The sequence below is a fragment of the Motacilla alba genome, chromosome 6 (genome assembly GCF_015832195.1).
Source record: "Motacilla alba alba isolate MOTALB_02 chromosome 6, Motacilla_alba_V1.0_pri, whole genome shotgun sequence".
NCBI lineage: Eukaryota > Metazoa > Chordata > Aves > Passeriformes > Motacillidae > Motacilla > Motacilla alba.
Genome location: NC_052021.1, coordinates 26,895,613 through 26,914,332, shown reverse-complemented (window position 1 = coordinate 26,914,332; position 18,720 = coordinate 26,895,613). Strand labels below are relative to the sequence as shown.

The 18,720-nt window shown below is 39.6% G+C and overlaps 1 long non-coding RNA gene across 4 annotated transcripts in view; it reads left to right on the top strand.

The window, feature by feature from the left end:
- Positions 1–15,655, top strand: part of LOC119702627 — a 42,278-nt gene extending 26,623 nt beyond the window's left edge. For all 4 annotated transcript variants that reach the window (XR_005257402.1, XR_005257401.1, XR_005257404.1 and 1 more), the window contains 3 exons: positions 140–200; positions 11,219–11,302; positions 15,416–15,655. This is a non-coding gene — a long non-coding RNA (uncharacterized LOC119702627). The remainder of the gene's footprint in view (positions 1–139; positions 201–11,218; positions 11,303–15,415) is intronic.
- The last annotated feature ends 3,065 nt before the right edge of the window (positions 15,656–18,720 follow it).

Sequence of the window (18,720 nt, the reverse complement as noted above, 5' to 3'; positions counted from 1 at the left end):
GCTGAACACAAAATTGCGGCTGAAGTCAATAATAATATTTCATGTTCATTTGAATGCCTGATTCTATTGCTGTTTAGCTTTTCCAGCATATTTAATGTTCTTTGGATGCTTCTCCAGCAAATTCCTGCCTGTTTTGCAGTTTGCTACTGTTGGAACAGAACATCAGATTCCAGCTGAGTTTCCGTGAAGCCTTTGTGTGGGTAAGTGCTTTATTTGTTGTAATTTTTTAGGAGATGTCTTGGACTGAGCTACTTATGAAGGATATGACTTTGGAGCTTGATTTAATGAATGTATGAGACATGTAAAGCAGGTCATACGAGACCAGAACTGATGACTAACACCAGTCATGTGAGACCTCACTCATCCTGGGACTGCCTCTAGTTGGAGATGCCTAAACTTGCCATGTACTTAATTAATTTGTCTAAACGAGACATGTATTGCGTTCACAAGTGCTGTAAGGTGGCCAAGATATCTGCACAGATATCTGTATGGTGCCCAAGATATCCTGTGACACAGGACCTCTGGGACACTCGGGCACTTTTGGAGCTGGAACTGGAAGCCAAAGATAGTCAGGACACCTTAATTGACACTGGATGTCTGTGTGTGGGATATCTGAGTGGAGACCAGCCAGACACACTGCTCTGGTTGGCTTGGCATTCATTTTTGCTTGCCTTGGGAGCCTGAGCAGCCCTGCAAACTCAGCAGCACACATGCCTGAGCCTGCTCCAGCACCCTCCAATTACTCACTGAGCGCCCAAGGACAGCTTCCAGGGAGAAGCTGGAGCACTTCTGGGGAAAGATAGCTTTGATCTCAACAAGCAAGAATTGCATCTGGGTCTCCTGTAATCCTGGATGAGGGCTCTGACCACCAGTCTGCTCCAGCTGTTCTTTGAAGAGGGTGTGGCTGTGGCTGCTGGGCTCCACTGTGTCCAGAGCTGCTGTCCCACCTGGGATCTGTCAGAGCAGAACTGCAGGGATTTTTTGCTGAGAACACAGAGATTAAGTATTTTGTAATGGCCAGTTACTGCTGTGGAATTGCATTCTGTAATCACCTGAATGTGGCCTAAATTGCTTCTGAGGCACATAAGTGCTTATTTGGATCTCAATCACGCTGTCCTGTATAACATCTTGTAAACCTTTTAGTTCTTGTTATCTCAACAACAGGTCTTGATCTCTTGGCAGTGTGGGTGAGGATCTCACCTCAGTGTGGGGGAGGATTTTGAGAGGAAGGTGAGAAAAAAGGAAGAATAGCTTCTTTGTGTCATTCATTAGTTTAATCTTCTCAGTTTGGCAGCTGGCTCTGACACACAGACCATTCTCTTCTCGCTCCAGTAATGCTCTCTTTTCTGGGCATTATCCCACTGGTGCTGGGAAGGGTGCTGAAATACGATGTTTCTCAGTTTGGGTTGGGGTATGTCACTACAACTTCTAAAAGAGTCTGCAGCAGATGTCTCATCTTCTGCCTCATTCCTGGTCATGTGTGTTGGCCACAAATAATGCTGCTCACCCAGCCTGCATGCTTTGCTACTGAAAACCTGACAAAACCAGGACTGCAGTGCAGTGAAACATAAAATGTATACTAAGTGCAAATTTATCCTCTGGGGTCCCTCAGTGGCAATTCCATTGAGTGCTGAGAAACTGATCTTAAATGTATGCTGCTCATTTAAAAAATATGGTTAAGGAAGAAAAAAGCAAAACAAAGACAAATGAAGGGGCTAACTGATAAAGAAATTTCAGAAGCAGGAGGAATGCTGAATTACAGTAAAGGACTTGATTGCCATGTAGCTTGGAAGTGCCTCATATTCCCAAGCCCGGAAACCTTTCCTCAGACTTGCAATCCGTATGGTCTTGGGAGTCTGGAGTGCTCCTGCTCCCTCTTTAGCCCCTCTACCCTTACCTGAGCTACAGAGCCCTTCTCCAGCTTCCTTAGTTCTCCATGGTCTGATCCAGCTGAATTATAAACCTGCTTTGTGAGATCCAGATAGGAATGCACACATGAAGGACTGGTAAAAATCATGTTCTTGAAATGCTCACCATAAATTCATATCCTTTGAAGAGTTAAGATCCATTTATTTTCCCTATGAAATAAACTTTCAGTATCTGTGGTGCTGCAGTCTCAAATCCAACAGAAACCTTTGCACTTCTATCAGTGGCAGCTGCTGATTAAAATCACAGTTTTGGTTTCCCAAGCTACATAATCCTGCTAGTTCATTCTTAGACCTACTTTTCTCAGCACACTGTATCCATTATACCAGTGTTGTCCTCATTTTTGAAAGTTCGTGATTTTTGGCAGTCTGATAGCATCATCCTTGGAGACAGTCTCTTTTGCTGTGAAAGGGATCTGTTTGTTGTAAAGAGTTATGTGGCTCTGAGAGCTACATGTATCAAACTTAGCTGCATTAATTAGCTGGTGTCGTGCTTGTAAACTGATCATAATAATGCTTATCACAATCTTGGTACCATTATCTCTGTTTTGCAGATAAAGGCACTGAGCCACAGAGTGGCAAAGCTCAGTGTGGGGTTCTTGAGCTGCCCATCCTGCTCTTACTTTTCCTTTGCCACTGAAAGAATAAGCAGCTTGGAGCAGGAAGTGTCCAAGCAAACTCTGGGTGAGCTTGTCTGTGAATGAGAAGTTTTCTGGGAAGCTGTGGAATGATTGTTTGGAGGGCCAGGCCACGTCTTTTGGAGCAGAGGACTCACATGTCAGAGGCTCTTTTGCCACCTAAAGTCATAAATTCTCCTTGCTTGTCAGTTTACCATTTCCACTGGCCTTTATGGATTTTTGACAATGATTTGGTGACTTGATTACCAGTTGAGTGTCTCAGTGGATTTGCCTCTTCTGATGCCATAAACAAAGCTTCTCACTTAGTCAAGACACATTCTTTAGCATTCAGCCTCCAAAAAGGTCACTTTCTGAGACTTCCCACAGATAACAGAGCAATTTTCAGATCAGTTAAAGAGTATTGTTTTCTTCAAATTGCACCAACACGCTATTGATGACATCCACTGAGAGGGTTCTTTCCATTCACCATGTTTCATAGTAGCAGAGAAATGTAACAGCTTCATGCAGTGGAATGGAGCAGAGCAACTGATCTCAGAGTTTCAGGCATTCAGTTGGGTTTTCGTTTCCTTGTTGAATTATGACTCAACCAATACCAAATAAAATCCAGATCTTAATTTTTTAAATTGGCTAGATCATTAACTTTAATTATTATTCAAATTTTATATTATTATTAAATTTAATTACTTCTTGTAGAATTCACTTAAACACCAAATGCAAGAGGTGGCTGTGGTACTGCCCATGTACAATTCTTCAGAGATTTTCATGAGCTCCCTCTGATAGTCAGTTTTGAGAAAACTGACATCTTTGTGTTTTCCTCTGCTGAGCTGCAGCTGGTGTTGTATTGATCACTCAAAATCAATTCAACCATCCTGGGCAAAAGTACTATTTGCTAGCTTTTAAAATGATAGTTTCTCTCCTCTGATGTAGCTTCCAGTAATGTAATTGGAGGAAATACTCAGTCTGCAGCAAACCATTATTTTGATCTAAGCTGGCTGAACAGAGCATTGTGGTCATCTAAAAATGTTTACAATTATGATACCAATGGCATTCATGTAATATTTCCTACAAGCTATTCCAGAAAGTATGACACTGTAGTTCCCTTTTATGAAAATCCCTTAGCAGTACAATAATGTAATTACCTTCCAAGGGATTCATAGAGTTGTTCTCCTCCATAACCCACCACATCTCCAAGTGCTCAATCCTCCAGGACAGACTGTGCTCAAGACTCCAGATTGATTATGCTGTTAATGACGCAGGAAGCTCTGCTGTTGTTTGTTTATTCTAAGATTAGCTAAAATTAGAAGTTGACCTTGTGTTCCTGAATTAATTTAAATACAAAAATTCAAGTTACTGATTCTGAGGATTTCTTCTCTGGAAATATGATCTTGAAAGCCAAAGCTCCTAGCTGTGAGTCAGTTCTTAAGTGATTTTGAAATGAAACGTGTCTGGCCCAATTGATATATAGGAGCAATAAACCCTGAGCAATCTCCAAGGTAATGCCTTTACATGTATGCTGGGCATCTACAGATATATAAGATTTTGAAAGATTAAGAAGATGTCAAATCCTTGTTTTAAATGCTTGAAAACAGCTGGATGAATTCAGTAAACAGACCTTGAACTGCTGACTGCTTAGATGCTTACCAAAAGCACATAAAGTTGAGGAGATACTCTTTGCATTTTGCATCTCTGGATGGTCTTGATATCTTAAAAAAAAAAAAAAGAAAAAGAAAAAAAGAAAAAAAGAAGATAAGAGCAGGGAATACTGACTCTTTTACAGCAATAGGTTGGGAAGATACATTATTGATGTTTCAGAAAATGTGTAAGGCTTAAAGTGCTGAACTTGAAATACTGGGAAAGAGTCTGTTTTCACAGCCTTTTTCTTAATATCAGTTTTGTTTTTTCTCAGTGGGCTCCAAAACAAAGTGTACCTAAATACATCAATCAATAGTCAGTTCTGAAAATGTAAGCTGATTTGAGAGTATTCTGATACATCTTCCTGGAAACCCTTTGGGAAAAAAGAGTGTAGTTAGAATGCTCACTCTCTACATCTAATCCTGGGGGTGGGTATGGTATTATTTTGGCATAGGTGAAATCAGTGGATATGAATGTAGAGAAGAAATGGCAACAATGGTATTTTCTATGTTTGCAATACCACTCATTTCAGACTCTCTGAGACCTTCATAAAGATTTTAGTCTGGACACCAACTGGCCAGGAGATGGTGTTAGTGATGTACTATAAACAGGCACACGTGGCACAGAAAGGCAAAGTAACTCATGAAATCTGGTGAAGACATCTCACACTCCTCTGAATGGTGCCCATCTTTTTGGATCCTTCCTTGGCCTGTTCTCATTATTTTCATTGTCTAAAATAATTATTATTTAGTGTTGCTGTTTCAATATGGCAAGCAAGCAATGATATGAGGGCAAACATTATTTTCTTTATCCTTGTCAATACATTCATTAACTAATAATGTAGATAATTTATTAACAGATAAGTAAAAATAGAATAGATCAAAGCCTACATCACTTAGGAATAGCAGATGTGAATGAAATAAGTTCAGTCATTCAGACCTTTTTAACTTCTCTTCCAAGCCTTAATCTTGTGGCTAGTAACAAGTAGTTTGGAAAGATGTTCCTCTCTAGGACAACAAATGCTATATATTTCTTTCCTTCTGCACCTCCTGTCAGGAGCCAACTCAGCTGAGATCCCCAGCTGCAGGGTGACCTCAGGCCTTTCAGTCAGCTTTGTAAATTCCTGTACCAGTTCATTTCTCCACTTCCCTCTTCATTTTCCTCATGTGGTTGTAACCCTTATGATCTGTCCAATATGGCACTAAACCCACAATGTCTGAAGGTGTTACTATGTAATGTCACCTTCTGGTATTCTCACCTTCCCACCTCCTTCCATGTTTCCTGTCCCACCACCTCTCTGTGCACTTACCCCTTCCACTGAGCTCAGCAAACGCTGCTGCTCCATCAATGTCCTTCATTTCATGACTTTGCCCATGCTACTTAAATATGCTTGTGTGTGAAATTTTGGTTGTACATCTTTCCTTCCAACAGTCCTTTGCTTTGTGCAGGGTTTCCATGGTGGTTTCCTGCTGGCTTTTTCACCTCTGCTCCTCTTACCAGCAGTGTGGCATCAGCCAGAAATGGCTCTTTAGGCAGGAGCTGGTGTTGGGCAGACAGTGGTGGTCAGCTAACGTGATTCCTTGGCAGCAGGCTGCTGCTGTGATCTCAGGTGATACATGCATGGGTTTGCACTTTTTAAAGCTATTTTAATCATGACTATCCAAAGAGAAGGAAATAAAGGCACTTGTGCTTCCTGCGTTGCTGCGCAGTTACAGCCAGCCTGGCCCCTTTAGTCTCAGTCTAACCAGGCTCTCTTGAGGTGAAGCAAGGAGGCCAAGTACATCCTGGCCCCAGGAGCTCAAAGCATGAAGAGGGAAACTGTACCCTGATATTTCATTTCTCTGCCTTCCTCAGGGAGATTTCTGAAGCTCACTGTGCAAAGGGAACCTGCCCCTGCTTTCCCTGAGGTGTGGACTGCTCTTTCCTCTCATTTTGCACACAGGAGGGGCAGTTCCTCTGGTTCTCTTATCTCTTATTTGCCTGTCCATGCCAAAGCTGGGGGCATCCTGACTGGTGGGCAATGTAGCTCAGGTGAAGGGACAAGCCCTGGTATTTGTATCTAAATGCTGTATATAGCCATCTTATCTACAATGGTTATTATCTTTTAGATGTAACATACTGGACAGAGTGTCCTGGATGGCTTGGAAAAGAGCCACTGGGATTAAAGGTCACTGAGATCAATCCCACTGATGATTTATTTAAGTGCTTGACTATTGTGAATTTTCTGCTTTGCAAGTATGCTTTTTTTAAAAAATTTTAAATTATGTGATATTCTCTGCAAGAGTTCCTGTTTATGAGCAAATATCTTAGGTCTAGGGGGCTTGGCATCTAAATACCTTTTAAAAATTGATCTAAGAGGTTTGGATGACTAACTCATATTTTTTTAAAAGAAGTTAGTTACGAATCTAAATCTAGTTATTTTGAGGATTGCAAAACTGATGGACTTTTCTCCACTATTATTAGCACTGGAAAAGTGTCTTCCTCTATATTTGCCAAACACATCTATTGAATTTTGAGTTTCATGCACTAAAGCCTTTTAAAAATTAACTCCTATCTTTCGCCAAGTACCTTTTCCAATGACACTACTTTGTCTGCAGTGACACTTCACAACAAGGCTGTTGTATTCTTTTCAATGAGCCCACCATGTATTCTTCAGACTGGTCCTTATCCTGCCAGTACAGGAGCCTCCAGCACTACTAAGGGCAGCTTAGAGTTACTGTCCTGAGAATATTGGCAGAGAGGGCCATTTGGAAAAGCAGTGTTCACTCTGAAAAGGGTCTGTTGCCCTTAAGTTACTTAAAAATGAGAACTGGTGAGGAGATAATGCTCCATCCCATCAGGGAAGTATATCTTTAGGATATATCTATATTTCCATAGAATTCATTATTTCTATTTTTAAACCAAATTCTATAGAGAATGAATGTGAAAATATTGCAGTGTTCTTCAGGATTGAAAGTCTGCTATTTGATCAGTTGTGCTTACGAATCTGAAAACATTTCTTGTTTGGGAAAGTTTTCTCTGTCACAGAATTCTCTGAAGCAGAAGCCTTTTCTCCCAAGAGTAATATAGGAACTTTATAGGAAAACCTATAGGTTTTCCTATAAAATATAGGAAAAAATATAGGAACTAACTTAGGAAAACCACACTTATTTAGTGTGTTTCTTTTTAAAGATTGCTCTTTAAGAAATTGAAAATGCCTGAGGTGTGTGCATAAAATTGTGTTTGAATACGAAGGACTGGTTAACACAAAGTGAATACAAAATTGGAAATTTATGTATGAGAATGTAAAGAAGCAGAAAATAGGCAAAAGTGGTTAGGGCACACACATATGTGGAATCCTAAGGAAAGCAGCAGTAGAATTCAGGAAATATTTAATCAGTGGTTTGACCATACCTTTGGCTCAAGCTTGGTAAATATGTGACTACTCAAGGTAAGGATGCCAGAGCAAGAACATTTTTAACAGGTCACTGACTGTTATTTTAAATGGACTCCTAGCTTCATGGCCCTCTTAGATATAATGTTGAGAAATTCCTTGTGTAGAATGGCATCCTGTCCTGTTGAAATATTTTATTATGTTTACCAGGCTGACAAATCTTTTGATTGCAATTTAATTTAATACAATTTAATTGCTACTAGTAGGATACCCTTCAGGATCTTACTATCCTCACTCTTGCTGGAATTCCTGTTGCTGTAGTGATGATGTTTTCCAAACATTGTTTTGGAAAAAGAAATCTAGGGTTATCATTAATATATAATTATGATAATGAATTACGATCGCTTCAGTTTGCCTTCCTGTAACACTGTGTGCATAGCTACAATAAGATAAGAACCTTTAGGTAACATTTACATTAATTATATTAATTAGATAGTTGTTAGGGTAGTATTACTACTTTATAACCCTTGTACTGACTATTTTGATAGTCCATGTGCAAGGACACTGCTTCCTCTAATTTTGGTGAATAAGGACTATCACAGTTACCTGGGAAGAGGACTGTGAGTGCACCTGTGGCTGTGCAGCAGAGGACCCCAAAACGACCAGTTTCAGGGCATGGCAGCCTTTACTTTCTTCTGCAGACATGATGGATGTGAAATACATTTCTGAGAAACTGGAAGAAACTCAAGAAATAAAAAATAATTTGCATGTATTGGCTACAGACATTAAACTGCATAAGACTCCAAGTAAGACTGTGCTTGTGCTTTTCAATTGTAACTTTTCTCATTTTTCTTTTTTTCGAGTTTATCTTTTAGTGCTTATACTTATTGAACTTGAGAGTGTTAACTGCATCCATTTAGATAGAAATTAAAATGAAGAGTTCTTTTTTCCTATTATATTGATAAGTTCTTTTTATCACTGTGATGGAGGGTACATATCTACATGTAGAATACATTATAATTTTGGAAGATGGAATTAGTCCATTTTTTTATTCATTTCCCTCTTATTGATAATGTTAAAAAGACTGCAGGATTAGCACCAACATTACCGTTGATTGAATGGCCTTGGTGGGGCTTCAATCACAGTTAAAACAGATTCTGTTGCATGAAAGGCCAAGGAAAAGAAATTACAGAGCCTGGTTTAGTGAAGGATTTAAGTATGCATGAAGGACTAGGGTGCCAAAGCAAGCTGGAGAATTGTGGAGTGGTCTGGTGAGACAGAACACGGATTCTGTCTGGTCTCCAAGACAGAACTGAATTCAACGGTTGTGTGCAGATCTTGATAGCTCAAAAAACAGCATTTTTAAAATTATACTAAAGAAGTGTGGTTTCCTTTAATCATTATAGAAGGCTCTGAGAGGCAGAGGTAAAGGAGAAAGGGGCAGGCTGATCAGTCCAGGCACTAATTAGGACCAAGGTCTCTTTTGGAAGTTAATGAGTTTCTAAATAGCTAACAAGCAGCTGATAGGGATCAGGGATCGGAAGAATACTCAGCTTCTGCATCCTGCTTTTATTTCTGCCCTAAAATGAAATCTACCTTTAGGAGATACAGACAGTGTTTTGTGGTCAAAAGTCTTCTATAGAAATACCTGCTTCTCCGGTGAAAAACCTTTTCTTCCACAATGCAAGGGAAAATTTAAATACATTTTAAGTCTCCTGAGATTTGGATTGATTTACAAGAGTATTTCTTGAGCCTTACTGCAGTACTCAGGATAGGACTTCAGTGATTTTAACTGTTCTGGACTCTCTGACCCTGCCTTTGGCTATGCTTCTGATAGTGTCTGACATAACTGCTCTTGTTTGCACTTCTCCCTCATCCTTGTATGGCTTTTGCCATCTTCCTGACCCTGCTGGGTAGACATTTGCACTAACACAGCTTTTGCATGGCATTCATTTGATTTTGAAAAACATTGAAAGGCAAAAGAAATGCAACCAGAGAAGTGAATGAGAAAAAAGAAATAAGATGAGAAGCCAAGTGAGCATAAAGCAGGGTGGAGGGGGGGGGGGAAAATCTGCTCTTAGGGCAAACCAGAGAGGGGTTTCAGGCACTTCTTCAGTGTGCGCATGGCTGTGCAGACACTTTGTCCTGAGCAGAGCCAGAGGTGCAGCCTGGTGTATGTGTGTGTTGGGCTGTGAGTGTGATACACCCTTAGCTAAGCACCCACCTGGGATACAGGAATCAGCCATGCAGAGACAGTGGGGATTCACTCCAGTTCCCAGCTTAGAAGGGTCTGGTCTTTCTGAATCACTTGCACAGCAGATCTGACTTCAGCAATTTTTCCCCCCACAAGATTCTCTGCTACTCATGTCTTAATAGGTATTTAATAACATGTATGAGGTAAGTAGAAAATTCTTTTATCTGCCCTAAGATTCCCCTTTATTTTCACCACCTTACCACTTGGTGGATCTGCATCAGGAAAGACCAGTGTATTTCTTTGCAGTTTGAAATACTTGTCATTCTTGTGGTGGCTCTTTTCTGAGTCACAGCCTTTCTAACCAATATGGAAGTAACATTAATATAGCAACAAGTAATTAAAAAAACCTGGAATCTATTTGGCTCACACTACAATTGAGTATGATTCCACAGCTGTAATTAACTAGGCAGTGTCTGGAAGTGTGTTGCATCTACCACCTGCCTCTCCTGTGCTAAATTTCTACTCCCTGTGTTGTTCTCACAAAGAGTAATGAAAAGCAAGGCTTGGAACAGTGACATTTCTTGATTGAATGCCATGGAGGCCAGGAATCCTCCTGTGATGTGTTGGAATGTCTTGTGCTGTTCTTGAAACAACCCATGGTGGTAGCTTAAGTCTTAGGATCTTAATGCTGAGGGCATTCAGCCCTTCCAAAATAAATTGCCTGCTACCTACTTTTTGTAAAAAATTAATTCTCTCCCATGTGTAAAACAGGTAGCTGCTAATTCACCTAAAGGTTATAGTCTGCTTTTATGTGATGACAGTTTTTCTTAGATATAATGGCCTAAAGATATGGTTTTACTTATGCCGTGCTCATCCTTCTCTGTTAACTGCTTTTGGTTAATAATCTTTGGCTCAGGACTCTGGTTAGTAGACAATACACATCACAGCCAACACCTGTATAAACTGGTTATCTGAACAGGATGTAGATGGGCAGAATGTGAACGTCTATATAATTCCCTTTAAATTGGCATATGAAAGGGAATTGCCAATGAGTCATGAGCTATTTGCAGATTAGTACTATCCAGAACCTGGTGCCAAGGAAACTGACTTATTCTCTGTTATTACTTTGCTATTCATTGCATTGTGCAATACATCAATTGCAAACATAAATACATTGAGTAGTCCATGGATAGGAATAAATCTCATTATGTTCAAGTACGTACATGCCAGGTGCTAGCCCTGCACAGGGAATCACACGCGTTATGCAGTTTCCTTGGATTTTTCATGTTCTATTAGTAGAACTTTGATGGTTTTGTTTGTTGGGGTTTTTTTATTATTTTTTTCATTTGGCTGCTTCATTTTTGATACTAACTTGGAAGAAATGACTTGAACAAAATATTTTGGACTTTTTTCTGAAACTCACAGTGCTCACTGAGGATCTCTCATGTATTTTCAGCCTCTGGGTATCTTTGACAGTTCCATAAACTTTTGGGAGGACGTAATTTCCCCTTGACTTTCCCTCCAAGGTTCTTCAGCTAAGGTATGTTTGTTTGTATTGGTTTTTTTGTATTTGTTTTGTTAGGTGTGGAAGACAGAAAGACTCTGTCATATTATGTAGAATATATTTCTGGTTTTTACATCTCCTTGTGTTCAGACTGCAAGAAATTGGGGAACTTTGGGGTAGTACAAAGCCTCTTTCCAGATCTGTGTGTCCAGTTCAGGAAGGACTGGTGCTTTTCATTGGATCTCTCCTAAGGCTCACTCCTGATTTGTGCAATGGTTTCTGTAAAACAGCTTTTTGATCCAACTGGAGACTGCTCCAAATCCACTCCCACTGCTGGTTCCATCAGTCCTCGGTCGTTGCTGGTGGGATCAATCATTTAGCAGCAGATTCTGCCAGCTGTGTCCTTGCACTGATGGTGAACTTTGGCTTCATGTTAACTTAAGACAGTGAAAGACATCATTCCATGCAACCCTTTTTCCCCCTACAACCTCTAGAGGCCCTGGGCACAGGGCAGCTGTGTGACCACAGACATGGAATCACCCTGTGCCTTTGGCTGCCCTTCAGCCTCTGCCTTATATTTTTAGCTTTCAGTACTCTTACCAGGAGAATTGTCTCTTCTTACAATATTTGTAGCACACTGGGTTAATTAGCAGTTCTGCTCCCTCCTCCTCTGGTCTCTAGTAAAAAGCAAATATTCAAAAATTATTCCTTAATTTTGATTAAGGAAGAATTGTACTTCCTAACACTGCATGACAAAGCATCCTTATTTAAGGGACTTTGAACTGGCATTTAAACTTGGATGTCTCTGTCACACAGCAGGTGCTTCAGATCACTAATCTCCTGCAGTCCAAGCTGGTATTTATTCCTGTCCACTCTCAGATTCTTTTACTTGGCATAGCAAAGCATACCATGCACCCCACAAATTGTGCTGGTGAGCATATTTAATTGTACATCAGCAGAGTACCTATAATTAACTCCATCACAGTGAGATGCTTGGATATCCTCATTGGGAGGGTTAATGTCTTCTCCAAGGACAGAAGCAACCCTGCAGCGAAGATGGAGCTGCAAGGTTCTGCTGGCAGAGATGGAGCTGATCAAAGCCTTTAATGATCAAACTGAAGTTGTTTATATTTCAAAGTCCAGGTTTTGACTTCCTTGAGCTATAGCACTGGGTAACTACAAATATCTCAGGGTTTCCTATCAGTCCTGTGCATCTAGATAAACTCTTCATTGACTTGCTCTAATACCAGACTGTCAAGGTGGTCAGCTGGGATGAGGTTTGGCAGGATTAGAAGTCAATGCTTTGTCTATGTTTGGAATAGTCACTTAAATTTTATATTCAGTGCAGAGAAACTGGGCCCTTCAGAGCCTGTTATGAGTGATGCATCTGGATGCTTGAGGCATCTGCTCTGGGATCAGAAGGCCTGTGCCCTAGAAGAAGTGACTGTTTCTTCCTAGTGTGAGAGACAGACATAAACATCTAGGCTTAGCTGGGTGAAGCTCACCCAATGCGTTGGTCCTTCAGTCCAGTTCAACTTTTCCTTAGCCTCTCAGTAGTCTCTCAGTATTAGCAGGACTCAGCAGGACTTAGGACAGTTTTTCTAGGTTGTAGGAGGCACAGACATAGCAGATGAAAGAGCAAGGTGTGGCAAATAATTTTATCATTCAGACCTATAAGTGCACTCCAGTTTTGTGCTAATAGTGCTTTAAAAAAAAAAACAAAAACAAACAAAACTCCAAATTATCACCCCTTCTGACTGTACAAGAGCACAACCTGCTACCTTGCAGACCTTGTAGGTCTCACAGATGCCCAGGGAAGCAGAATCAAAACTCCTCTCAGGCTAGAGCTGGGGCTACAATTGTGGTCACAATGTATGCAATACTGCCCCAGATGGTTAACTCCTCTGGATTAAGAACCCACAATGGTTTTCTGTGTTGCTATTTTAGACTTTCCCACTTGATCAGCAACATGTCTGTTTTCACTCATCTGAGTATCTACTAGATATATCAGCAAGTAGATTTTCCTAGGTAATAGTATATAATAATCTAATTTCTTATAGAGATACATTTAAGAAAACTAAATAATGAATCTTCTGATTTGGAGTGAGCTGTGTCTAGCCCCCTGTCTTGTCTTTTATTGCCATTGCATTTTCAATCTTATTCTTTCCAAAATGAACATCCAGGGGTTGAAATGGAAATTTCGAAGGTGTGCTATGAACACTTAGGCATGCTGATGTAAAAATGTGAGAACTCCTCATAGCTTTCATTCTACTTTGTTTCCTCTCCATGGAAAGTGCTGGTTTGAAGTATGGCACCGCAGCAGCCACCAGCTCATCCCAGTTGCTGTGGAGAGGTGTCTGTTGCAGTAAATTGCTGTTTCACTGGTGCTGAATGGCTGTAGGTTTCTGCTACCCTCACTGCTGGATAGCTAAAATGTGTGTATCTGCATGAGCCTGCCATTAGGACAGCTGAAACCATACAGGCATAATGAGCTGGAAATACATTTCCAGCCTTGCACCATGGCTCCTGTGAGTAATACATCTGTCACAGGCCTCTTCAGCATCACTGAAATTCCTCTCCTGAGAGGGAACCATTCAGCTCAACAAGTGTTTGAGGGTCAGGACTTTAATTTGTATTAATATAATCTATTAGTGCTTTTCTGCCTCAAACTTCTCTGCATGTCCAAACTTATTGGTAATATTGCTCTGTGTATGTGCAATTGTGTTCATGTAAACAGAACAGAGAAAAGTTTGTCTGTGATCACAAATTCATCCACAGATTTCAAAGAGAGAAAACCGAAAAGCCTTCCTATTCAGAAATATCACTGCAGAGACCTGGGGAGATGCATTTAGGTGCATGGACTCCTATCTCAGACAAAATCTCTCAAGGTGCATTATACCAGGCCAAGTGTTGCAGAACATATGACAAGGATCCTGGTGTGGAGAGGAGAATGAAGGCAGGATGCTGCCCTTGGACTGCATCTCTCTCGAAACACAATGATACTGTTGATATCAAGCTATCACTATTAAACTATGAGCTCGTCCTCTTTCTGCATCAGTGTTGCAGAATTTCTGAGCTGACGTCTTCCTTTTTCAGCAAGTGATTGGGACAAAATTGCTCCTGTTTTTAGATTAAAATGAGAGATGATTAACAACAAAAATTCCCCATAAAGATTAACTTTATGTAATAATTCCATCCATTTTTTCATTCAAAAATATCCAACCAGCTCTAGCGCAAGACACTACTAAAACCTGCTAAAAAGACTTTTGATTTGGTTGGCTCCTACATCTGACTGCACCATATTAAGGTTAATGCATTAAATTAGTATTAAACTCATATTGGTTACAGCCGAAATAGCCAAGATATTTCAGCATGAAGATATGAAAGGTGGAAGCTTTCCAAAGTCACCTGAACAGGTGCATTGTATGAAACTCTCTAACATAGTTGAAATCAGTTTCAGTCCAACCCCTCTGATTTTAATTAACTTTGAATTGTCACCAGTAAATGTTAAAATGTATTTAATACATGCTGAAAATATCCTTCACTACATTGCTTCAATGGTGCTGCTGCAGAATGGGTCTTTGGCACATTTGGTGCTGTGGAACTTCGTGGCATTTGTTCTTGTATGCTTTTTCCTTGGTACCTTTATTGGTTGCAGGTTTTCTGTCATGAGGATTTTGTCTAGGTAGCTACAACATACTCTTGTGGCTTTAGAATCAAGAATAAAAAGATATAAGTTGTCTTAGTGAAATTCTTTTAAAAGCATTATCACGAAGTCTGAAGCTAATTAATGCTGCCTAAGCTTATTGAGCATGAACTTGAATTGGCATCAGAGAATAGTTCAGGTTGGACAGGACCTTTAGAGGTCATCTGGTCCAGCTTTCAAAAGATGGGCAATAAAGTAATCTACTGTGTTAGAAAGATGGTACTGAATGAAAAACGTTTGGATGGGACTGTAAAATGAGGTGTTTTAATGGAAAATATGTCAACATATGGGACACATAACATTTCATTGACAGGTGTTATCCAAACCTGTTATTAATTGAGCAATCCAGCCTTGCTTGTTTCTTGCTGTAAAGGCTGCAGAAATGATGACATAGGTGTGTGTTAATCAAATCTCAGTGGATCACATGTTTCTCTCTCTTGCAGGACTTAACATTCATCAGTCTAAGAGTATCTCCAAATAACAGTTAATTATCCTACCCAACATCCTACCAGGTTGGTAAGTATTCTGCTATTTAACAGTTAAAGATAATTATGAAAATACTGAAAATTTCTGACTGAGAATCATAAACAATTGCATAAAGAACATTATTCCTCCACTTGTGGTGAAGCATCTGTATAGAATTTATGGACTACTGTGTTACTCAACCCAGCAGCAATGGGTACCTCTACAGGGGAAGCTACCAGGTGACATCCAGTCATCAAATTCAACTTACATCACTCAGAGTAGATGGTAACATGCCAGTGTCCCATGCAGAAATGTCACTGCTAGCTTCAGTAAATTAACAAGATCATATTCATATATTTATAGTTTGGGGATGACTTCTTCATGTATGTAAACAGGGATGTTTTGCTTCCAAATCAGTTTCAGGTATAATGTTGCCTTAAAGCATGATCTGATAATCAAACTGTGAAAACCTAGAGGCATGAGTAGCTTAACAACATCTTAATCTAATTAGAAATTAGTATTTTATGACCACATGGACAATGGGGGAAATACAGTCTTACTCAGCACCCTGTGATTAAAATGACTGACTGGAATGGACATTCAGAAGCCTTGTTATGGAATGTATTTATCTTGACAACCATAGCGGAAGAGCAGTTGTTGTGCACTGAAAGAAGTTGCTACAAATCATTTCAGCCATTGGTTCATGCCCAGTAACACTTCCAAGATGGGACTTCTTAACTATTTTAGCATGAATGCTTGAGAAACAATTGGATGTTTTGGGAATGAGGTTAGGTGATGATTTACATAGGAATGGTCAATAAACACCTTCTACCTATCAAGAGCATGTGAAGCTTGTGCAATGATCTTCTTCAAACTTCTGACCCAGGATAACCCACGTTATCTGTCGATCCCATTTGAGTGTTGTAAGAACAGCTGTATGCCCTTATATATTCTGGTATCACAGTAATGGGAGCTGTAACTGCCTCAGCGAGACAGATAAAATAGCAGAGGACAGACATCATCCCTGGCACCTCTCCTGGGTACCTCCTCTCTATGGATGAATCATTCTTTATCCAGGAGATTTTTATATACGTCCTTTCTCATGACCACATACATATGTGGCTGGATTGGCAGGCCATGGTAATGCACTAGTTTTTTTGCTATATTTTATGCATAAAAGAAAATACAATTAGAGGTCCCATACAGTGCTCAGGATACTTGCAGAAAATAAATGAGAAAATAAATGTTTCTCAGGTGTATTAGAATGGAGCAATATGTGAAGCAGAGCAGCCTAATTTTTTTCTGAATCACTGCCTGTTTTACAGTTATCTTTTTATGTGTTCCTTCTTTGCTATTTTTTAATTGAGCACGAGAAATTCCGGATTTAAAATAAGTCTGTGGAATGATGTTTGTATGTAACTGTTATTTAAAACAATACAATTAGGATGTTGTAGATGACAGACAGTTCTGGAATAACCAGTAAAAAGAGCACTTAAAAAATTAAGATATGAAGGTCAGAAGATGATACATAAATGCTTCATCACATTTCCCAGATTTTTTTCCTGTACTCATAGATCCTTTAGTTTGTAAGTAGAGGTTTACCTGAGCATATAGAGATAAAATGGCAGTTTGCCAATAGTAGGCAAGGAAAGAAGACATCCTATATGGCAGCACACTGGTTTCCAAACCGTAGGTGGTAGAAACCACTTTGGAAACCTATTTCATTAAGGAAAGAATGATGTTCCTGTCAAACACAATTACAGTTTTCTCAAGCATGGCTGAATTGGATGTACCTTGTAGCAATACTTCAGGAAAACACCTTGATCAAGAAAATAATGCTTTGGTGATGAATCCTATTGACATTACTATTGCCTAAAGGCAATGCAAATGTAGTTTACAATACAAATGCAATGTAGTTTTAATTAGGGGATTAATACAAATATATTCTGGTAAATTGAATTGTTGGCATGAAAACAAGCTGGTTTTATTTATTTTTTTAAACTGGGAATTTAAATGAGAGAAAAGATAAATTATCAGTATTTAAGCTATTTTCCTCTTTTTACTCCCAGAAAACAAAATTAAACCTCAACCTGGATAATCATGTAAAAGATGTACTTTTTAAAGCCACACTTTGACATCATTTTCCACGAAGTCTCTTTTCATTCAGGGGCTCTCCCTCCCCCATGTTTATGCTCCCCTTCAATAACAGGAAGCAATGCTACTCCTCACAAGCAATGGGATGTGACTGTCTGAGCACAGCTCAGACACTTCTTCTAATGGCTCTGCTACTCTGCACAGCTCCTGCCCCTCCCTCAGTTACTCCTCACGCCCTTCCACTGCCACTACAGTTGTTCCAGTGTGATGGTTGATGAGGACTTCTCTTTCAGGTGGATCATTTCCCCTCTCTAAATCTCTGCACACCTCCCTGATGAGAGGGATATATTTTGCCACCAGCATGTTTTAACCAAAAGATCCCAAAGGAATGGTGTGTTTTCTTGAGAGGTGGGAATAAAATGGAAAAAATGAACAAGGAAGGTTCAGGTCTTCTTAAACCTGGTCTTTGGGCTTTGTTGGGTAGGTTTTTCAGGGACTGAATGTATCTATTTCAGCATTTCCAAGTGATTGTGTTTGGAGAGATGGAAGACTAAAACAGCATACTCGACAGGGCAAATAAAATGATTGGGTGGGGTTAGAAGAAAAGTTGGATATGTAGATTTTTATCGGCTGTGAAAAAGGTAAACCCCAAACTTCTTTCAGCTCTGCTATCCCTCTTAGTCCAGTCCAACCCTGTCTGCCTTAGTTATCCAGCATTATTATTTTATTGCTGTTTAAATAGATTTGATTCAAAAACATCACGTCTTTATCCATTATGAACACATCAGTCAAGGAAGCAAGCAATGCCATAGACTAAAAAACACCACCTGTATCTTATCTGAGGCCTAATGGTGTTTTAAATTCTTGAGTGTTTTCTAAAGATGTCATCTACTTAAACTGTGATAAACTACTCATCTTTCAAATAGAATTTCTGACCACAGTTATGTCTTGCCATCTCTGTTCCTCTTGGCTGAGGAAAAAAAATCTACTTTGTTATACCAGTGGAAATCTGGAGTCATCCCAATCTCTATTGATGTAAAAGGGACCAGATTCTGTCCCATATAATACTTTGTATAGCACTTCAACTTCTGCACTGTGAAGTATCTAAAGTGGGGCTTGGAATGATCCTTTCATTAAAAATGAAACATATTTATCAAGAAATTACATCAACTTTAGAAAATATTCTGAA